General features: G+C 49.0%; 7 non-coding genes and 6 pseudogenes across 7 annotated transcripts; all 13 read right to left on the reverse strand.

Annotated features, from left to right (window-relative positions):
* Positions 1-229: 229 nt before the first annotated feature.
* LOC142292735 (U2 spliceosomal RNA) lies at positions 230-371 on the reverse strand (annotated as a pseudogene).
* Positions 372-1,775: 1,404 nt separating this feature from the next.
* On the reverse strand, positions 1,776-1,979 carry LOC142293162 (U2 spliceosomal RNA; annotated as a pseudogene).
* Positions 1,980-6,686: 4,707 nt separating this feature from the next.
* Positions 6,687-6,779, reverse strand: LOC142292680 (U2 spliceosomal RNA; annotated as a pseudogene).
* A 1,403-nt stretch (positions 6,780-8,182) lies between these two features.
* On the reverse strand, positions 8,183-8,373 carry LOC142293076 (U2 spliceosomal RNA). The gene has a single exon (XR_012751086.1). It is a non-coding gene; the product is annotated as a U2 spliceosomal RNA (small nuclear RNA).
* A 1,399-nt stretch (positions 8,374-9,772) lies between these two features.
* LOC142293218 (U2 spliceosomal RNA) lies at positions 9,773-9,970 on the reverse strand. The gene has a single exon (XR_012751203.1). It is a non-coding gene; the product is annotated as a U2 spliceosomal RNA (small nuclear RNA).
* A 684-nt stretch (positions 9,971-10,654) lies between these two features.
* LOC142292719 (U2 spliceosomal RNA) lies at positions 10,655-10,781 on the reverse strand (annotated as a pseudogene).
* A 1,403-nt stretch (positions 10,782-12,184) lies between these two features.
* LOC142293078 (U2 spliceosomal RNA) lies at positions 12,185-12,375 on the reverse strand. The gene has a single exon (XR_012751088.1). It is a non-coding gene; the product is annotated as a U2 spliceosomal RNA (small nuclear RNA).
* A 1,403-nt stretch (positions 12,376-13,778) lies between these two features.
* Positions 13,779-13,969, reverse strand: LOC142293062 (U2 spliceosomal RNA). Its single transcript, XR_012751072.1, has one exon. It is a non-coding gene; the product is annotated as a U2 spliceosomal RNA (small nuclear RNA).
* Positions 13,970-15,370: 1,401 nt separating this feature from the next.
* On the reverse strand, positions 15,371-15,560 carry LOC142293090 (U2 spliceosomal RNA). The gene has a single exon (XR_012751099.1). It is a non-coding gene; the product is annotated as a U2 spliceosomal RNA (small nuclear RNA).
* Positions 15,561-16,963: 1,403 nt separating this feature from the next.
* Positions 16,964-17,154, reverse strand: LOC142293088 (U2 spliceosomal RNA). The gene has a single exon (XR_012751097.1). It is a non-coding gene; the product is annotated as a U2 spliceosomal RNA (small nuclear RNA).
* A 1,403-nt stretch (positions 17,155-18,557) lies between these two features.
* On the reverse strand, positions 18,558-18,748 carry LOC142293063 (U2 spliceosomal RNA). The gene has a single exon (XR_012751073.1). It is a non-coding gene; the product is annotated as a U2 spliceosomal RNA (small nuclear RNA).
* Positions 18,749-20,151: 1,403 nt separating this feature from the next.
* On the reverse strand, positions 20,152-20,355 carry LOC142293186 (U2 spliceosomal RNA; annotated as a pseudogene).
* Positions 20,356-21,435: 1,080 nt separating this feature from the next.
* On the reverse strand, positions 21,436-21,548 carry LOC142292704 (U2 spliceosomal RNA; annotated as a pseudogene).
* Between the last annotated feature and the right edge of the window lie 771 nt (positions 21,549-22,319).

The following is a 22,319-nucleotide window of genomic DNA, read 5'->3' on the forward strand; positions in this document are numbered from 1 at the left end:
GGATTATAAAAATTTCCCTTCTTAGCCAGAAGGCCAGGATAGGGCAATATGCTTGGAAAGTATGAATAGGCAAGGCGCGGCGTGCGACAGAGTCTGAGGCTTACCAGGGTCCCAACCTAGCAAGTTCAGACTCCCTCCAGGGTGTCCATTCCTGGGGCACATTGCACCATAACCCCCACACTTACTCAGTCTAATAGCCTCAATCCTGGTAGGGCCATGGTTTCCTCTAGATGGATATACTATCCTCCCAAAGTACTAACAAGTGCAACCTTCCAGTGTGCATTGCATCATTGTACTAAGGTGGCCGGAGCCTTAAACCACCTTTTCGAACGATACTACACTTGATCTTAGCCAAAAGGCCGAGAAGCGATAACCAGAATTGGTTTGGGCCTCGAGTGGCACCCTGGCCTATGCCGGACACATCTTAGGGAGAGAGAGTGAGGGGAGACAAACCCACACCTACAGAAGACATTTTGTCACCCAAGCCAACCCTTGAAAAGGCTGCTTTGCAGAGCAAAAACAAGAAGAATGGTGCGTTTTGCAGCCGCCGCCCACTGCAATGAATCTGAATAACTCCTCCTTTTGGGCGCAAGCAACTCCCCTCCCCCTTGCAGTCTTTCCAATTCATGATACATAAAGACGGACAGGACAGGTCGCCTGACTTCCCGTCACTGCCACCCTTTGCCATCCTTACCCGTAGAAAGCCCTTTCATCATCCCCAAACCCTAATCTTTTCCCTTTCCTTCCCAGCCCCCAAACCCTGCCCTCTGTACCCTTCTCACCACCCGCATCCCTTCTCCTATCATCCCCCTACCACCCGGGAAAAAAAAAAAAAAAAAAAAAGCTTGCCCCCTCCTTCCACTAGCCCACCTCCCACCCAAAGAGAAACTTCTGCTGCGCAGCTAGCTTTCTAGGCAGCAGCGCTATTGTGATGTCAGCGGGGGGCATTGTGACAAGCCGCCAGTGTTCCGTCTCTTCATGTTGTGCACTGTTCAAACGGAAAATACATCAACAGGCAGACTACAGAAAAGCTTACTAACAAAGGTTAGAGAGGGGCTTTCTCAGAGGGCTTTTTACAGTTTGTCTATTCCCAATTAGCCGTTTAAGTATACTTAATGAAAGTACTAATTCTTTCATAGGCCGCCCATTCTTAGTATTTGACGTTCCTTATATTGCGGTATCAGGCTTCACAGCAGGTTGCAAATCATTCATCACCCATGACTGTCCCCAATTGTGCTCAGAAGCTAAATGTCTCTCATGACCTCTCTTTTAGAATGTCCAAGAGCAAGCAAACTCTTCCTCCAGGAGGGGGAGCCAACAGATCACTGAAGCCATCATCATTGCTCAAAGAAAACACCAAAAACCAATGCATGATAGGAATAAACAGGTAACTTTATTTGGAGTGGAAGCGGAGAGATCGCACCAGATGCCAATTCTAGATCTTATCACACCTGTGGTCACTGCAGCAGCAGGTGAATCCACTTTGTCCAAAAGGGATCTATTCCATTCAATTGCAAATGATCTAGATAAGACAGAGGACAAGATACTGCAGCACGGGACATAGCCGAGTTGGTCAGGTTGAGTGGTGATGAGTTTGCTATTTGGATGAATAAAGAAAGTAAAAAGTGTGAAAGATAAAAAACAAAAGGAGGAAGTGTGAAAAGTGAATGGGCCAAATTGAGGTGCATATGAAGACGTATGCTTTCTTCCAATTCATTAAATCGGGCTAATATGAATCAGGTGAATTGAGTTCTGCTTTTGGAAACTGGGTTAAGAAGGGGTGCACCGGTCCTGGAGGTACTGCAATACCAGGTCAATGCGTGGAGTGGACAGAGCAAGCTCTTTTTCCATCTCCCTGTTCTAAAAATCCATTTAATATATGGTCCCCAGATAGGGGACGTATCAGATATTAAACTGATAAGAACAGATTTTTGATTTAACAGCATCTTTATTATCATGCACTACTCACAAAAAGGTAACAAACCGTGTACAGTGCCGCAGCCCCGTACACACAGAACTATACAATCCTTCTTACATAGCCATAGAGTACGACGCACTAAACTATACATCACACTCCTATGCTTATCCATAACACTCAAGCTGAAAGAAAAAGTTAGACAATAAATAACGACGAACCGGTGATTGGGGGATGGGGGTAGGGGAAAAGGGGGATAGGGTGGGGAAATCACAGGCCCGAAGCTTTATTGAAAGACGCACATAACGGGAAAAGGAGGGAGGGGGCATGGAAGAGGTCTAAACCTCCTCCTCGGCGCTGTCGTCCGGACTGTCCATGATGGAATAGTCTCTGAGCAGGCTGTGGATCAGCCTGCGGCAATCCTGGATAGACATCCTCTCCCTCTTCAAGATGAGCCGGTTCCTGGCGACCCAAATAGCGTCCTTAAAGCAGTTCATAAGGCGCCAAGCCTCCTGGATGGCTCCAACGGTGTGAGTCCCAGGGAAGAGTCCATAAAGTACGGAATGGTACGATAGGCTCCCTCTGGGGACGGAGTTCCTCAGGTCATCCTCCAGGGCAACCAACAGGCGCTGTGCGAAACGGCAGTCCCAAAAGGCGTGCAGCGATGTTTCCTCCACGAAGGGGCACCTTGGGCAGTACCGGGTTTTGCACAGGTTCCGGGCATGCATGAATGACCGGACGGGTAGTCCGCCCTGTATCGCCATCCATGACAAGTCCTTGTGCCCGTTGGTCAATCCAGCCGATGACACGTTTGTCCAAACAGTCTCCAGTGTGTCGTGATGAAGTCCTGGAATGTTCTCCATTTCGTCCTTGGCTCTGATGAGTTTGTGGATAGTCTTTGGCTTCCACAAATCAAGCTTGAGTCCCTCCAGTTGGTGTTCCCTCACAAACCGAACCACGTCTCCGTAGAACCATGGCGCCGTCCAGTTGTAGGGGAAGGAGCTGTCCCACTTGTCCCAGCCTAACCGTCTCCAAAGAGGCAGCAGGAAGAAGCGAGACATGGACCCACCCGCGGAACCTCTCTTGACTCGCAGAGTTCGGCGAACGCAGTCACATACGAAGGAGGATCGCAGGAGGGTGGGGATATCGGGTACGCCCTTCCCACCCTTGCGAGGATCCTTGTACATGATGCTCCGCTTTACTCTGTCCATCTTGGATCCCCAGACAAAACGAAACACCGTCCTGGTAATGGCCCTGCACACGGTGGCAAGGGGGGGCCAGGCCTGGGCCGTGTACTGCAGCACGGGCAGTACCTCGTTACGCAGGACCAGTGCTTTGCCCTCACAGGTGAGGCGTCTGAGGCTCCACAGACCGATCCGTTGGGTGATCTTGGTCAAGCGTTCCTCCCAGGACTTGAGGGCTGCTCCTTCCTTCCCGAACCAGACTCCAAGAACCTTGATGAAATCCGGCTGGATGCTGAAAGGGAAGGGGGCGGAAGAGGCCGGCTGCCAGTCCCCGAAGAGCATGGCTTCCGACTTCCCGCAGTTGACTTTGGCTCCCGAAGCCCGTCCGAAGGTCTCACAGGTCTGGACGAGGGTGTCGACTGAGCGCCGGTCCGCGCAGAAGACGGTCACGTCGTCCATGTAGAGCGAGCACTTGACCTCGAAGCGTTCTGGTCCTGGTGCGGTGATCCCTCTGATCTCTCCATTCCGCCGGATAGCCTCTGCAAAGAGTTCTATAACACAAACAAAAAGAAGAGGTGACAGAGGACAGCCTTGTCTGACCCCTGAGAGGACCGGGAAGGGGTCAGTCTTCCAGCCGTTCACCAACACCGAGCTGTGAATATCAAAATACATTAGTTGGACATACAAGCAAAACATGTTACCCAAACCTATCCTGTGCAGAGCTTTGCCCAGGAACTCATGGGAAACACGGTCGAAGGCCTTTTCCTGATCCAACGAGATCAGGGCTGCGTGCACCCGGCGGGCTTTGATGTACTCGACCGTGTCCCGCATGAGAGCCAGGCTGTCTGCGATGCGACGTCCGGGGATGCCGCAGGTCTGATCCGGGTGGATGATCCGTCCGATAACAGTCTTCAATCTCGTTGCCATCGTCTTGGCCAGGATCTTGTAGTCGACGTTCAGAAGGGTGATGGGACGCCAATTCTTCAGGTCGCACCTCTCTCCTTTACGCTTGTACAGGATCGTGACCATTCCTTCCCTCAGAGATGGAGGCATTCTGCCCTCCACCACCATCTCCTCATACAGCCCTAACAGGTCCGGACAGATTAGGTCTCCCAGCGCTACATAGAGCTCTGCTGGGAGGCCGTCACTGCCCGGTGTCCTGCCAGAACTAAAGGATTTGGCGGCCGAGAGCAGCTCGTCCACCGTCAGAGGAACATCCATGGCCGCCGCGTCTGCAGGGTCAAGATGGTTAGTGATACCTGACAGGAACTTATCGGCGGCCTCGGGGTCAGTAGTCTTGCGGGCGTAGAGTTCGCTGTAGAAGTCGCTGACGACCTTCATCACGTTCTCTTTCCCGCGTCGCATGTTTCCACTCTCGTCTCGTAGTTCATTCATGGGCGTGTGACCGGCGTGGAGTTTCCTGAAAAAGAATGAGTTACATTTCTCACCCTTCTCCAGGTTCTCCACTTTGGAACGGAAGACAATTCGCTCGGACTCCTCCTCGAAGTGCCTTTTCAGGCTCCTCTTAGTCTCCTCCAGCTCCTCTCTCACGTCCCAGCCGCATCGAAGAAGGTCCTGCAGGGAACGCAGCTCACGCTGGAGTCTCCTGAAGTCCCTCCTCTTCAGACACGCCTGTTGTTGACTCTTTGCCTGAAAGAAGAAACGGAACTCGAGTTTAACGTATTCCCACCAGTCAGAAACAGACTGGAAGCCCGCCTTGTAGGCCCGCCACGTGGAGTAGGCAGCTCTAAGCTCCTCCAGAATCTCACCCTTTTCCAGCAGAGAGCAGTTCAGCTTCCAGGAGCCCGGGCCAATGGGGAAGCCATGGCCCAGCACACCTTGAAAGTGAATGGCTCTGTGGTCAGAGAAGAAGCAGGGGACCATCGAGTGCCCACTCCGCCCAACCGCCCGAGAGGTAAACACAAAGTCAATCCTGGAACGCAGCGAGCCATCGGATCGGCACCATGAATAGTTCACGGATCCGTGTCCGATGGAGCCAACCACGTCCACAAGAGAGGCTTCGGTCACCATCTCAATGAGCAGTTTGGATGTGACGTCCAACTTGGCAGCCGTTCCAGAACTGCGTCCATCCTCCTCAATCGGGCAGTTGAAATCCCCGGCCATCACTACCGTCCTGGCGGTAGCGAGCTGAGGGCGCAGGGCTTGGAGGAGCTCCAGTCGATCGCTCTTCACAGGAGAAGCATACACATTGATGAACCTGACAGGTTCTCCCGCCCAGGTGCCATCCACGAGCAGTAACCTGCCGCAGACGATTTCCTGAACAGAGTCCAATGTGAAGGCGCTTCCCCTGATCAGCACGGCGACCCCCGCGGACCTACAGTCGCCCCCGCCAGACCAGTAGGATGGGCCATGGGTCCACTCCCTGGCCAGATGGTTGAAGGACCTAGAGGAGGGAAGGGAGCATTCCTGCAGGAAAAATACATCACTAGACTGAGTGTTAAGGAACGCAAAAATTGTCTGTCGTCGGAACTTGTCTCTGATGCTCCTAACATTAATGGAAAAGATGTTAATGTTAGCAGTCATTGGAGGAAAGAGAAAGTTAGAGCAGGCGGTGTGCCTTAGTTACCACTCCGGTCGGGCGGTTCTTCCTCTTTGGCACCTGCTGGTAAGGGTATCTCCAGCAGACCCTCTTCTGCTAGCTGATCAAGCAGGGATGGTGCCTCAGTGGCTTCCGACTCCTCCATTTCTTCTTCGGCCACAAGGGACTCCACCATCTGCTCCAACACGTCCGGTTCTGGGAGGAGGCCATCCTCCTCTTCCTGGGGTGGATTGGGGTCCACAATGAACAGCTTGGAAGGTTCTGCGACAGGACTATCTTCCACCTTCCTTTTCCTTTGGCCTGTACCTGAGGAGACAAGAGCTGGAAAATCCTCCTCGGTGAAAAGTGCAAGAGTGCTGAGGCCCTCTGCTCTCATGGTCTGGGGAGGGAGAGTGGGCTTTGGGGGGGGGGTGAGGAGACCAACTGAGGAGTAGGGAAATGAGGTGGAGGTGGTGGAATCCTCAGTAGGGTTGGCCGGGGGGGGAGGGGTTTGGACAGGGGTGACAGGGGGGGGGGACCAGGGAGGGGGCAACAGTTTTCTTACCCTTCTTTTCCCTGGACTCCGTGGCTGCTGGGGCATCGGCTGGAGCCACGGTCGCTGGGTTCTTGGCCGCCTTGTCCTTGGCCTCTGTGGCCTTGGTCGTAGCTGCCTTGGTCGACGAAGCTGTGACTACCCGATACTGGGTCGCCGCGGCAACCCTTGCCCAGGATTTCTCCCGCTGTGGGCAGTCCTTGTAAAGGTGGTCCGCCTGTCCACATAGGTTGCAAGTCTTCTTCTTTGGGCAGTCCTTGGAGCTGTGTCCTGTCACCCGGCAAACCCTGCAGGCGTCCTCCTTGCAGGTCTTCATCGAATGCCCTTTCCCGCCACATTTCCTGCAGTTGTGTGGCATGTCCGGGTAGTAGATGAGACCAAAGGAGTTTCCCAGAGAGAATGTCGGGGGCAGGTGCTGGAGACCATCCTCGGATGCTGGTTCCCTGTAGAGTCGAACGGTTACTGACCACTTACCCGTCCAGAATCCGTTGCCGTTAAGGATGTGGGATGGCTCCCTCACCACTGTGCAGAGACGTCTGATAAGAACAGATACTACACTTGATCTTAGCCAAAAGGCCGAGAAGCGATAACCAGAATTGGTTTGGGCCTCGAGTGGCACCCTGGCCTATGCCGGACACATCTTAGGGAGAGAGAGTGAGGGGAGACAAACCCACACCTACAGAAGACATTTTGTCACCCAAGCCAACCCTTGAAAAGGCTGCTTTGCAGAGCAAAAACAAGAAGAATGGTGCGTTTTGCAGCCGCCGCCCACTGCAATGAATCTGAATAACTCCTCCTTTTGGGCGCAAGCAACTCCCCTCCCCCTTGCAGTCTTTCCAATTCATGATACATAAAGACGGACAGGACAGGTCGCCTGACTTCCCGTCACTGCCACCCTTTGCCATCCTTACCCGTAGAAAGCCCTTTCATCATCCCCAAACCCTAATCTTTTCCCTTTCCTTCCCAGCCCCCAAACCCTGCCCTCTGTACCCTTCTCACCACCCGCATCCCTTCTCCTATCATCCCCCTACCACCCGGGAAAAAAAAAAAAAAAAAAAAGCTTGCCCCCTCCTTCCACTAGCCCACCTCCCACCCAAAGAGAAACTTCTGCTGCGCAGCTAGCTTTCTAGGCAGCAGCGCTATTGTGATGTCAGCGGGGGGCATTGTGACAAGCCGCCAGTGTTCCGTCTCTTCATGTTGTGCACTGTTCAAACGGAAAATACATCAACAGGCAGACTACAGAAAAGCTTACTAACAAAGGTTAGAGAGGGGCTTTCTCAGAGGGCTTTTTACAGTTTGTCTATTCCCAATTAGCCGTTTAAGTATACTTAATGAAAGTACTAATTCTTTCATAGGCCGCCCATTCTTAGTATTTGACGTTCCTTATATTGCGGTATCAGGCTTCACAGCAGGTTGCAAATCATTCATCACCCATGACTGTCCCCAATTGTGCTCAGAAGCTAAATGTCTCTCATGACCTCTCTTTTAGAATGTCCAAGAGCAAGCAAACTCTTCCTCCAGGAGGGGGAGCCAACAGATCACTGAAGCCATCATCATTGCTCAAAGAAAACACCAAAAACCAATGCATGATAGGAATAAACAGGTAACTTTATTTGGAGTGGAAGCGGAGAGATCGCACCAGATGCCAATTCTAGATCTTATCACACCTGTGGTCACTGCAGCAGCAGGTGAATCCACTTTGTCCAAAAGGGATCTATTCCATTCAATTGCAAATGATCTAGATAAGACAGAGGACAAGATACTGCAGTACGGGACATAGCCGAGTTGGTCAGGTTGAGTGGTGATGAGTTTGCTATTTGGATGAATAAAGAAAGTAAAAAGTGTGAAAGATAAAAAACAAAAGGAGGAAGTGTGAAAAGTGAATGGGCCAAATTGAGGTGCATATGAAGACGTATGCTTTCTTCCAATTCATTAAATCGGGCTAATATGAATCAGGTGAATTGAGTTCTGCTTTTGGAAACTGGGTTAAGAAGGGGTGCACCGGTCCTGGAGATACTGCAATACCAGGTCAATGCGTGGAGTGGACAGAGCAAGCTCTTTTTCCATCTCCCTGTTCTAAAAATCCATTTAATATATGGTCCCCAGATAGGGGACGTATCAGATATTAAACTGATAAGAACAGATACTACACTTGATCTTAGCCAAAAGGCCGAGAAGCGATAACCAGAATTGGTTTGGGCCTCGAGTGGCACCCTGGCCTATGCCGGACACATCTTAGGGAGAGAGAGTGAGGGGAGACAAACCCACACCTACAGAAGACATTTTGTCACCCAAGCCAACCCTTGAAAAGGCTGCTTTGCAGAGCAAAAACAAGAAGAATGGTGCGTTTTGCAGCCGCCGCCCACTGCAATGAATCTGAATAACTCCTCCTTTTGGGCGCAAGCAACTCCCCTCCCCCTTGCAGTCTTTCCAATTCATGATACATAAAGACGGACAGGACAGGTCGCCTGACTTCCCGTCACTGCCACCCTTTGCCATCCTTACCCGTAGAAAGCCCTTTCATCATCCCCAAACCCTAATCTTTTCCCTTTCCTTCCCAGCCCCCAAACCCTGCCCTCTGTACCCTTCTCACCACCCGCATCCCTTCTCCTATCATCCCCCTACCACCCGGGAAAAAAAAAAAAAAAAGCTTGCCCCCTCCTTCCACTAGCCCACCTCCCACCCAAAGAGAAACTTCTGCTGCGCAGCTAGCTTTCTAGGCAGCAGCGCTATTGTGATGTCAGCGGGGGGCATTGTGACAAGCCGCCAGTGTTCCGTCTCTTCATGTTGTGCACTGTTCAAACGGAAAATACATCAACAGGCAGACTACAGAAAAGCTTACTAACAAAGGTTAGAGAGGGGCTTTCTCAGAGGGCTTTTTACAGTTTGTCTATTCCCAATTAGCCGTTTAAGTATACTTAATGAAAGTACTAATTCTTTCATAGGCCGCCCATTCTTAGTATTTGACGTTCCTTATATTGCGGTATCAGGCTTCACAGCAGGTTGCAAATCATTCATCACCCATGACTGTCCCCAATTGTGCTCAGAAGCTAAATGTCTCTCATGACCTCTCTTTTAGAATGTCCAAGAGCAAGCAAACTCTTCCTCCAGGAGGGGGAGCTAACAGATCACTGAAGCCATCATCATTGCTCAAAGAAAACACCAAAAACCAATGCATGATAGGAATAAACAGGTAACTTTATTTGGAGTGGAAGCGGAGAGATCGCACCAGATGCCAATTCTAGATCTTATCACACCTCTGGTCACTGCAGCAGCAGGTGAATCCACTTTGTCCAAAAGGGATCTATTCCATTCAATTGCAAATGATCTAGATAAGACAGAGGACAAGATACTGCAGCACGGGACATAGCCGAGTTGGTCAGGTTGAGTGGTGATGAGTTTGCTATTTGGATGAATAAAGAAAGTAAAAAGTGTGAAAGATAAAAAACAAAAGGAGGAAGTGTGAAAAGTGAATGGGCCAAATTGAGGTGCATATGAAGACGTATGCTTTCTTCCAATTCATTAAATCGGGCTAATATGAATCAGGTGAATTGAGTTCTGCTTTTGGAAACTGGGTTAAGAAGGGGTGCACCGGTCCTGGAGGTACTGCAATACCAGGTCAATGCGTGGAGTGGACAGAGCAAGCTCTTTTTCCATCTCCCTGTTCTAAAAATCCATTTAATATATGGTCCCCAGATAGGGGACGTATCAGATATTAAACTGATAAGAACAGATTTTTTGATTTAATGAAGCTTTCCAAAGCACCGCAAAAAATGCATGACCGAAGTCACACCAAAAACAGTGCAAAGGCTAGGATTCGTGTGGACCCCTCCGTGAGGAGAGGGTCCCCAAAAATCAACCCCGTCCCTCCGAGCCAGAAGGCCACAGCAAGGGTCAGGGATCTTCGGTGCTCCCCCAAGCCGAAGCCTGGTTGAGCCTTGTCGTTGCTCCCAGCGTCCACCCAGGCATCTTACCCAAGTGGAGTAGAGAGCTACTAGTTGTTGGTTTCGCAGCCGAAACTGCCCGGACCGTCAACCGGTGTTGGTTTCTCAGCCCAAGGCTAACCGGACCTCCAACCGGGTGTTGGTTTCTCAGCCGAAGCTGACCCGGACCTCCAACCGGGTGTTGGTTTCTCAGCCGAAGCTGACCCAGACCTCCAACCGGGTGTTGGTTTCTCAGCCGAAGCTGACCCGGACCTCCAACCGGGTGTTGGTTTCTCAGCCCAAAGCTGAACGGACCTCCGACCATGATTATAAAAATTTCCCTTCCTAGCCAGAAGGCCGGGATAGAGCAATATGCTCAGAAAGTATGAAAGGGCAAGGTACGGTGTGCTACAGAGCCCAAGGCTCGCCGGGGTCCCAAGCCAGCAAGCTCAGACTCACTCCAGGGTCGTCAGTCCTGGGGCACATTGCACCATAGCCCCCACACTTACTCAGTCTAATAGCCTCGATCCTGGTAGGGCCATGTTTTCCTCTAGATGAATATACTATACATCAAGAGTACTAGCAAGCGCAACCTTCCAGTGTGCATTGCATCTGCCGAGCCTCACAGATACTACACTTGATCTTAGCCAAAAGGCCGAGAAGCGATAACCAGAATTGGTTTGGGCCTCGAGTGGCACCCTGGCCTATGCCGGACACATCTTAGGGAGAGAGAGTGAGGGGAGACAAACCCACACCTACAGAAGACATTTTGTCACCCAAGCCAACCCTTGAAAAGGCTGCTTTGCAGAGCAAAAACAAGAAGAATGGTGCGTTTTGCAGCCGCCGCCCACTGCAATGAATCTGAATAACTCCTCCTTTTGGGCGCAAGCAACTCCCCTCCCCCTTGCAGTCTTTCCAATTCATGATACATAAAGACGGACAGGACAGGTCGCCTGACTTCCCGTCACTGCCACCCTTTGCCATCCTTACCCGTAGAAAGCCCTTTCATCATCCCCAAACCCTAATCTTTTCCCTTTCCTTCCCAGCCCCCAAACCCTGCCCTCTGTACCCTTCTCACCACCCGCATCCCTTCTCCTATCATCCCCCTACCACCCGGGAAAAAAAAAAAAAAAAAAAAGCTTGCCCCCTCCTTCCACTAGCCCACCTCCCCCCCAAAGAGAAACTTCTGCTGCGCAGCTAGCTTTCTAGGCAGCAGCGCTATTGTGATGTCAGCGGGGGGCATTGTGACAAGCCGCCAGTGTTCCGTCTCTTCATGTTGTGCACTGTTCAAACGGAAAATACATCAACAGGCAGACTACAGAAAAGCTTACTAACAAAGGTTAGAGAGGGGCTTTCTCAGAGGGCTTTTTACAGTTTGTCTATTCCCAATTAGCCGTTTAAGTATACTTAATGAAAGTACTAATTCTTTCATAGGCCGCCCATTCTTAGTATTTGACGTTCCTTATATTGCGGTATCAGGCTTCACAGCAGGTTGCAAATCATTCATCACCCATGACTGTCCCCAATTGTGCTCAGAAGCTAAATGTCTCTCATGACCTCTCTTTTAGAATGTCCAAGAGCAAGCAAACTCTTCCTCCAGGAGGGGGAGCCAACAGATCACTGAAGCCATCATCATTGCTCAAAGAAAACACCAAAAACCAATGCATGATAGGAATAAACAGGTAACTTTATTTGGAGTGGAAGCGGAGAGATCGCACCAGATGCCAATTCTAGATCTTATCACACCTCTGGTCACTGCAGCAGCAGGTGAATCCACTTTGTCCAAAAGGGATCTATTCCATTCAATTGCAAATGATCTAGATAAGACAGAGGACAAGATACTGCAGCACGGGACATAGCCGAGTTGGTCAGGTTGAGTGGTGATGAGTTTGCTATTTGGATGAATAAAGAAAGTAAAAAGTGTGAAAGATAAAAAACAAAAGGAGGAAGTGTGAAAAGTGAATGGGCCAAATTGAGGTGCATATGAAGACGTATGCTTTCTTCCAATTCATTAAATCGGGCTAATATGAATCAGGTGAATTGAGTTCTGCTTTTGGAAACTGGGTTAAGAAGGGGTGCACCGGTCCTGGAGGTACTGCAATACCAGGTCAATGCGTGGAGTGGACAGAGCAAGCTCTTTTTCCATCTCCCTGTTCTAAAAATCCATTTAATATATGGTCCCCAGATAGGGGACGTATCAGATATTAAACTGATAAGAACAGATACTACACTTGATCTTAGCCAAAAGGCCGAGAAGCAATAACCAGAATTGGTTTGGGCCTCGAGTGGCACCCTGGCCTATGCCGGACACATCTTAGGGAGAGAGAGTGAGGGGAGACAAACCCACACCTACAGAAGACATTTTGTCACCCAAGCCAACCCTTGAAAAGGCTGCTTTGCAGAGCAAAAACAAGAAGAATGGTGCGTTTTGCAGCCGCCGCCCACTGCAATGAATCTGAATAACTCCTCCTTTTGGGCGCAAGCAACTCCCCTCCCCCTTGCAGTCTTTCCAATTCATGATACATAAAGACGGACAGGACAGGTCGCCTGCCTTCCCGTCACTGCCACCCTTTGCCATCCTTACCCGTAGAAAGCCCTTTCATCATCCCCAAACCCTAATCTTTTCCCTTTCCTTCCCAGCCCCCAAACCCTGCCCTCTGTACCCTTCTCACCACCCGCATCCCTTCTCCTATCATCCCCCTACCACCCGGGAAAAAAAAAAAAAAAAAAAAGCTTGCCCCCTCCTTCCACTAGCCCACCTCCCACCCAAAGAGAAACTTCTGCTGCGCAGCTAGCTTTCTAGGCAGCAGCGCTATTGTGATGTCAGCGGGGGGCATTGTGACAAGCCGCCAGTGTTCCGTCTCTTCATGTTGTGCACTGTTCAAACGGAAAATACATCAACAGGCAGACTACAGAAAAGCTTACTAACAAAGGTTAGAGAGGGGCTTTCTCAGAGGGCTTTTTACAGTTTGTCTATTCCCAATTAGCCGTTTAAGTATACTTAATGAAAGTACTAATTCTTTCATAGGCCGCCCATTCTTAGTATTTGACGTTCCTTATATTGCGGTATCAGGCTTCACAGCAGGTTGCAAATCATTCATCACCCATGACTGTCCCCAATTGTGCTCAGAAGCTAAATGTCTCTCATGACCTCTCTTTTAGAATGTCCAAGAGCAAGCAAACTCTTCCTCCAGGAGGGGGAGCCAACAGATCACTGAAGCCATCATCATTGCTCAAAGAAAACACCAAAAACCAATGCATGATAGGAATAAACAGGTAACTTTATTTGGAGTGGAAGCGGAGAGATCGCACCAGATGCCAATTCTAGATCTTATCACACCTGTGGTCACTGCAGCAGCAGGTGAATCCACTTTGTCCAAAAGGGATCTATTCCATTCAATTGCAAATGATCTAGATAAGACAGAGGACAAGATACTGCAGCACGGGACATAGCCGAGTTGGTCAGGTTGAGTGGTGATGAGTTTGCTATTTGGATGAATAAAGAAAGTAAAAAGTGTGAAAGATAAAAAACAAAAGGAGGAAGTGTGAAAAGTGAATGGGCCAAATTGAGGTGCATATGAAGACGTATGCTTTCTTCCAATTCATTAAATCGGGCTAATATGAATCAGGTGAATTGAGTTCTGCTTTTGGAAACTGGGTTAAGAAGGGGTGCACCGGTCCTGGAGGTACTGCAATACCAGGTCAATGCGTGGAGTGGACAGAGCAAGCTCTTTTTCCATCTCCCTGTTCTAAAAATCCATTTAATATATGGTCCCCAGATAGGGGACGTATCAGATATTAAACTGATAAGAACAGATACTACACTTGATCTTAGCCAAAAGGCCGAGAAGCGATAACCAGAATTGGTTTGGGCCTCGAGTGGCACCCTGGCCTATGCCGGACACATCTTAGGGAGAGAGAGTGAGGGGAGACAAACCCACACCTACAGAAGACATTTTGTCACCCAAGCCAACCCTTGAAAAGGCTGCTTTGCAGAGCAAAAACAAGAAGAATGGTGCGTTTTGCAGCCGCCGCCCACTGCAATGAATCTGAATAACTCCTCCTTTTGGGCGCAAGCAACTCCCCTCCCCCTTGCAGTCTTTCCAATTCATGATACATAAAGACGGACAGGACAGGTCGCCTGACTTCCCGTCACTGCCACCCTTTGCCATCCTTACCCGTAGAAAGCCCTTTCATCATCCCCAAACCCTAATCTTTTCCCTTTCCTTCCCAGCCCCCAAACCCTGCCCTCTGTACCCTTCTCACCACCCGCATCCCTTCTCCTATCATCCCCCTACCACCCGGGAAAAAAAAAAAAAAAAAAGCTTGCCCCCTCCTTCCACTAGCCCACCTCCCACCCAAAGAGAAACTTCTGCTGCGCAGCTAGCTTTCTAGGCAGCAGCGCTATTGTGATGTCAGCGGGGGGCATTGTGACAAGCCGCCAGTGTTCCGTCTCTTCATGTTGTGCACTGTTCAAACGGAAAATACATCAACAGGCAGACTACAGAAAAGCTTACTATCAAAGGTTAGAGGGGGGCTTTCTCAGAGGGCTTTTTACAGTTTGTCTATTCCCAATTAGCCGTTTAAGTATACTTAATGAAAGTACTAATTCTTTCATAGGCCGCCCATTCTTAGTATTTGACGTTCCTTATATTGCGGTATCAGGCTTCACAGCAGGTTGCAAATCATTCATCACCCATGACTGTCCCCAATTGTGCTCAGAAGCTAAATGTCTCTCATGACCTCTCTTTTAGAATGTCCAAGAGCAAGCAAACTCTTCCTCCAGGAGGGGGAGCCAACAGATCACTGAAGCCATCATCATTGCTCAAAGAAAACACCAAAAACCAATGCATGATAGGAATAAACAGGTAACTTTCTTTGGAGTGGAAGCGGAGAGATCGCACCAGATGCCAATTCTAGATCTTATCACACCTGTGGTCACTGCAGCAGCAGGTGAATCCACTTTGTCCAAAAGGGATCTATTCCATTCAATTGCAAATGATCTAGATAAGACAGAGGACAAGATACTGCAGCACGGGACATAGCCGAGTTGGTCAGGTTGAGTGGTGATGAGTTTGCTATTTGGATGAATAAAGAAAGTAAAAAGTGTGAAAGATAAAAAACAAAAGGAGGAAGTGTGAAAAGTGAATGGGCCAAATTGAGGTGCATATGAAGACGTATGCTTTCTTCCAATTCATTAAATCGGGCTAATATGAATCAGGTGAATTGAGTTCTGCTTTTGGAAACTGGGTTAAGAAGGGGTGCACCGGTCCTGGAGTACTGCAATACCAGGTCAATGCGTGGAGTGGACAGAGCAAGCTCTTTTTCCATCTCCCTGTTCTAAAAATCCATTTAATATATGGTCCCCAGATAGGGGACGTATCAGATATTAAACTGATAAGAACAGATACTACACTTGATCTTAGCCAAAAGGCCGAGAAGCGATAACCAGAATTGGTTTGGGCCTCGAGTGGCACCCTGGCCTATGCCGGACACATCTTAGGGAGAGAGAGTGAGGGGAGACAAACCCACACCTACAGAAGACATTTTGTCACCCAAGCCAACCCTTGAAAAGGCTGCTTTGCAGAGCAAAAACAAGAAGAATGGTGCGTTTTGCAGCCGCCGCCCACTGCAATGAATCTGAATAACTCCTCCTTTTGGGCGCAAGCAACTCCCCTCCCCCTTGCAGTCTTTCCAATTCATGATACATAAAGACGGACAGGACAGGTCACCTGACTTCCCGTCACTGCCACCCTTTGCCATCCTTACCCGTAGAAAGCCCTTTCATCATCCCCAAACCCTAATCTTTTCCCTTTCCTTCCCAGCCCCCAAACCCTGCCCTCTGTACCCTTCTCACCACCCGCATCCCTTCTCCTATCATTCCCCTACCACCCGGGAAAAAAAAAAAAAAAAAAAAGCTTGCCCCCTCCTTCCACTAGCCCACCTCCCACCCAAAGAGAAACTTCTGCTGCGCAGCTAGCTTTCTAGGCAGCAGCGCTATTGTGATGTCAGCGGGGGGCATTGTGACAAGCCGCCAGTGTTCCGTCTCTTCATGTTGTGCACTGTTCAAACGGAAAATACATCAACAGGCAGACTACAGAAAAGCTTACTAACAAAGGTTAGAGAGGGGCTTTCTCAGAGGGCTTTTTACAGTTTGTCTATTCCCAATTAGCCGTTTAAGTATACTTAATGAAAGTACTAATTCTTTCATAGGCCGCCCATTCTTAGTATTTGACGTTCCTTATATTGCGGTATCAGGCTTCACAGCAGGTTGCAAATCATTCATCACCCATGACTGTCCCCAATTGTGCTCAGAAGCTAAATGTCTCTCATGACCTCTCTTTTAGAATGTCCAAGAGCAAGCAAACTCTTCCTCCAGGAGGGGGAGCCAACAGATCACTGAAGCCATCATCATTGCTCAAAGAAAACACCAAAAACCAATGCATGATAGGAATAAACAGGTAACTTTCTTTGGAGTGGAAGCGGAGAGATCGCACCAGATGCCAATTCTAGATCTTATCACACCTGTGGTCACTGCAGCAGCAGGTGAATCCACTTTGTCCAAAAGGGATCTATTCCATTCAATTGCAAATGATCTAGATAAGACAGAGGACAAGATACTGCAGCACGGGACATAGCCGAGTTGGTCAGGTTGAGTGGTGATGAGTTTGCTATTTGGATGAATAAAGAAAGTAAAAAGTGTGAAAGATAAAAAACAAAAGGAGGAAGTGTGAAAAGTGAATGGGCCAAATTGAGGTGCATATGAAGACGTATGCTTTCTTCCAATTCATTAAATCGGGCTAATATGAATCAGGTGAATTGAGTTCTGCTTTTGGAAACTGGGTTAAGAAGGGGTGCACCGGTCCTGGAGGTACTGCAATACCAGGTCAATGCGTGGAGTGGACAGAGCAAGCTCTTTTTCCATCTCCCTGTTCTAAAAATCCATTTAATATATGGTCCCCAGATAAGGGACGTATCAGATATTAAACTGATAAGAACAGATACTACACTTGATCTTAGCCAAAAGGCCGAGAAGCGATAACCAGAATTGGTTTGGGCCTCGAGTGGCACCCTGGCCTATGCCGGACACATCTTAGGGAGAGAGAGTGAGGGGAGACAAACCCACACCTACAGAAGACATTTTGTCACCCAAGCCAACCCTTGAAAAGGCTGCTTTGCAGAGCAAAAACAAGAAGATTGGTGCGTTTTGCAGCCGCCGCCCACTGCAATGAATCTGAATAACTCCTCCTTTTGGGCGCAAGCAACTCCCCTCCCCCTTGCAGTCTTTCCAATTCATGATACATAAAGACGGACAGGACAGGTCGCCTGACTTCCCGTCACTGCCACCCTTTGCCATCCTTACCCGTAGAAAGCCCTTTCATCATCCCCAAACCCTAATCTTTTCCCTTTCCTTCCCAGCCCCCAAACCCTGCCCTCTGTACCCTTCTCACCACCCGCATCCCTTCTCCTATCATCCCCCTACCACCCGGGAAAAAAAAAAAAAAAAAAAAGCTTGCCCCCTCCTTCCACTAGCCCACCTCCCACCCAAAGAGAAACTTCTGCTGCGCAGCTAGCTTTCTAGGCAGCAGCGCTATTGTGATGTCAGCGGGGGGCATTGTGACAAGCCGCCAGTGTTCCGTCTCTTCATGTTGTGCACTGTTCAAACGGAAAATACATCAACAGGCAGACTACAGAAAAGCTTACTAACAAAGGTTAGAGAGGGGCTTTCTCAGAGGGCTTTTTACAGTTTGTCTATTCCCAATTAGCCGTTTAAGTATACTTAATGAAAGTACTAATTCTTTCATAGGCCGCCCATTCTTAGTATTTGACGTTCCTTATATTGCGGTATCAGGCTTCACAGCAGGTTGCAAATCATTCATCACCCATGACTGTCCCCAATTGTGCTCAGAAGCTAAATGTCTCTCATGACCTCTCTTTTAGAATGTCCAAGAGCAAGCAAACTCTTCCTCCAGGAGGGGGAGCCAACAGATCACTGAAGCCATCATCATTGCTCAAAGAAAACACCAAAAACCAATGCATGATAGGAATAAACAGGTAACTTTATTTGGAGTGGAAGCGGAGAGATCGCACCAGATGCCAATTCTAGATCTTATCACACCTGTGGTCACTGCAGCAGCAGGTGAATCCACTTTGTCCAAAAGGGATCTATTCCATTCAATTGCAAATGATCTAGATAAGACAGAGGACAAGATACTGCAGCACGGGACATAGCCGAGTTGGTCAGGTTGAGTGGTGATGAGTTTGCTATTTGGATGAATAAAGAAAGTAAAAAGTGTGAAAGATAAAAAACAAAAGGAGGAAGTGTGAAAAGTGAATGGGCCAAATTGAGGTGCATATGAAGACGTATGCTTTCTTCCAATTCATTAAATCGGGCTAATATGAATCAGGTGAATTGAGTTCTGCTTTTGGAAACTGGGTTAAGAAGGGGTGCACCGGTCCTGGAGGTACTGCAATACCAGGTCAATGCGTGGAGTGGACAGAGCAAGCTCTTTTTCCATCTCCCTGTTCTAAAAATCCATTTAATATATGGTCCCCAGATAGGGGACGTATCAGATATTAAACTGATAAGAACAGATACTACACTTGATCTTAGCCAAAAGGCCGAGAAGCGATAACCAGAATTGGTTTGGGCCTCGAGTGGCACCCTGGCCTATGCCGGACACATCTTAGGGAGAGAGAGTGAGGGGAGACAAACCCACACCTACAGAAGACATTTTGTCACCCAAGCCAACCCTTGAAAAGGCTGCTTTGCAGAGCAAAAACAAGAAGATTGGTGCGTTTTGCAGCCGCCGCCCACTGCAATGAATCTGAATAACTCCTCCTTTTGGGCGCAAGCAACTCCCCTCCCCCTTGCAGTCTTTCCAATTCATGATACATAAAGACGGACAGGACAGGTCGCCTGACTTCCCGTCACTGCCACCCTTTGCCATCCTTACCCGTAGAAAGCCCTTTCATCATCCCCAAACCCTAATCTTTTCCCTTTCCTTCCCAGCCCCCAAACCCTGCCCTCTGTACCCTTCTCACCACCCGCATCCCTTCTCCTATCATCCCCCTACCACCCGGGAAAAAAAAAAAAAAAAAAAAGCTTGCCCCCTCCTTCCACTAGCCCACCTCCCACCCAAAGAGAAACTTCTGCTGCGCAGCTAGCTTTCTAGGCAGCAGCGCTATTGTGATGTCAGCGGGGGGCATTGTGACAAGCCGCCAGTGTTCCGTCTCTTCATGTTGTGCACTGTTCAAACCGAAAATACATCAACAGGCAGACTACAGAAAAGCTTACTAACAAAGGTTAGAGAGGGGCTTTCTCAGAGGGCTTTTTACAGTTTGTCTATTCCCAATTAGCCGTTTAAGTATACTTAATGAAAGTACTAATTCTTTCATAGGCCGCCCATTCTTAGTATTTGACGTTCCTTATATTGCGGTATCAGGCTTCACAGCAGGTTGCAAATCATTCATCACCCATGACTGTCCCCAATTGTGCTCAGAAGCTAAATGTCTCTCATGACCTCTCTTTTAGAATGTCCAAGAGCAAGCAAACTCTTCCTCCAGGAGGGGGAGCCAACAGATCACTGAAGCCATCATCATTGCTCAAAGAAAACACCAAAAACCAATGCATGATAGGAATAAACAGGTAACTTTATTTGGAGTGGAAGCGGAGAGATCGCACCAGATGCCAATTCTAGATCTTATCACACCTGTGGTCACTGCAGCAGCAGGTGAATCCACTTTGTCCAAAAGGGATCTATTCCATTCAATTGCAAATGATCTAGATAAGACAGAGGACAAGATACTGCAGCACGGGACATAGCCGAGTTGGTCAGGTTGAGTGGTGATGAGTTTGCTATTTGGATGAATAAAGAAAGTAAAAAGTGTGAAAGATAAAAAACAAAAGGAGGAAGTGTGAAAAGTGAATGGGCCAAATTGAGGTGCATATGAAGACGTATGCTTTCTTCCAATTCATTAAATCGGGCTAATATGAATCAGGTGAATTGAGTTCTGCTTTTGGAAACTGGGTTAAGAAGGGGTGCACCGGTCCTGGAGGTACTGCAATACCAGGTCAATGCGTGGAGTGGACAGAGCAAGCTCTTTTTCCATCTCCCTGTTCTAAAAATCCATTTAATATATGGTCCCCAGATAGGGGACGTATCAGATATTAAACTGATAAGAACAGATTTTTTGATTTAACAGCATCTTTATTATCATGCACTTCTCAAAAAAAGTAACAAACCATGTACAGTGCCGCAGCCCCGTACACACAGAAATATACAATCTTTCTTACATAGCAATAGAGTACGACGCACTAAACTATACATCACGCTCCTATGCTATCCGTAGCACTCAAGCTGAAAGAAAAAGTTAGACAATAAATAACGACGAACCGGCGATTGGGGGATGGGGGTAGGGAAAAAGGGGATAGGGTGGGGAAATCACAGGCCCGAAGCTTTATTGAAGGACGCACATAAACGGGAAAAGGAGGGAGGGGGCGTGGAAGAGGGTTAAACCTCCTCCTCGGCGCTGTCGTCCGGACTGTCCATGATGGAATAGTCTCTGAGCAGGCTGTGGATCAGCCTGCGGCAGTCCTGGATAGATATCCTCTCCCTCTTCAAGATGAGCCGGTTCCTGGCGACCCAAATAGCGTCCTTAAAGCAGTTCATAAGGCGCCAAGCCTCCTGGATGGCTCCGACAGTGTGAGTCCCAGGGAAGAGTCCATAAAGTACGGAATGGTACGATAGGCTCCCTCTGGGGACGGAGTTCCTCAGGTCATCCTCCAGGGTAACCAACAGGCGCTGTGCAAAACGGCAGTCCCAAAAGGCGTGCAGCGATGTTTCTTCCACGAAGGGGCACCTTGGGCAGTACCTGGTTTTGCACAGGTTCCGGGCGTGCATGAATGACCGGACGGGCAGTCCGCCCTGTATCGCCATCCATGACAAGTCCTTGTGCCCGTTGGTCAATCCAGCCGATGACACGTTGGTCCAAACAGTCTCCAGTGTGTCGTGATGAAGTCCTGGAATGTTCTCCATTTCGTCCTTGGCTCTGATGAGTTTGTGGATAGTCTTTGGCTTCCACAAATTAGGCTTGAGTCCCTCCAGTTGGTGTTCCCTCACAAACCGAACAACGTCTCCGTAGAACCATGGCGTCGTCCAGTTGTAGGGGAAGGAGCTGTCCCACTTGTCCCAGCCGAACCTTCTCCAAAGGGGGAGCAGGAAGAAGCGAGACATGGACCTGCCCGCAGAACCTCTCTTGACTCGCAGAGATCGGCGAACGCAGTCACATACGAAGGAGGATCGCAGGAGGGTGGGGATATCGGGTACGCCCTTCCCACCCTTGCGAGGATCCTTGTACATGATCGTCCGCTTTACTCTGTCCATAAGAACAGATACTACACTTGATCTTAGCCAAAAGGCCGAGAAGCGATAACCAGAATTGGTTTGGGCCTCGAGTGGCACCCTGGCCTATGCCGGACACATCTTAGGGAGAGAGAGTGAGGGGAGACAAACCCACACCTACAGAAGACATTTTGTCACCCAAGCCAACCCTTGAAAAGGCTGCTTTGCAGAGCAAAAACAAGAAGAATGGTGCGTTTTGCAGCCGCCGCCCACTGCAATGAATCTGAATAACTCCTCCTTTTGGGCGCAAGCAACTCCCCTCCCCCTTGCAGTCTTTCCAATTCATGATACATAAAGACGGACAGGACAGGTCGCCTGACTTCCCGTCACTGCCACCCTTTGCCATCCTTACCCGTAGAAAGCCCTTTCATCATCCCCAAACCCTAATCTTTTCCCTTTCCTTCCCAGCCCCCAAACCCTGCCCTCTGTACCCTTCTCACCACCCGCATCCCTTCTCCTATCATCCCCCTACCACCCGGGAAAAAAAAAAAAAAAAAAAAGCTTGCCCCTCCTTCCACTAGCCCACCTCCCACCCAAAGAGAAACCTCTGCTGCGCAGCTAGCTTTCTAGGCAGCAGCGCTATTGTGATGTCAGCGGGGGGCATTGTGACAAGCCGCCAGTGTTCCGTCTCTTCATGTTGTGCACTGTTCAAACGGAAAATACATCAACAGGCAGACTACAGAAAAGCTTACTAACAAAGGTTAGAGAGGGGCTTTCTCAGAGGGCTTTTTACAGTTTGTCTATTCCCAATTAGCCGTTTAAGTATACTTAATGAAAGTACTAATTCTTTCATAGGCCGC

The sequence above is a fragment of the Anomaloglossus baeobatrachus genome, chromosome 2 (assembly GCF_048569485.1).
Source record: "Anomaloglossus baeobatrachus isolate aAnoBae1 chromosome 2, aAnoBae1.hap1, whole genome shotgun sequence".
Lineage (NCBI taxonomy): Eukaryota > Metazoa > Chordata > Amphibia > Anura > Aromobatidae > Anomaloglossus > Anomaloglossus baeobatrachus.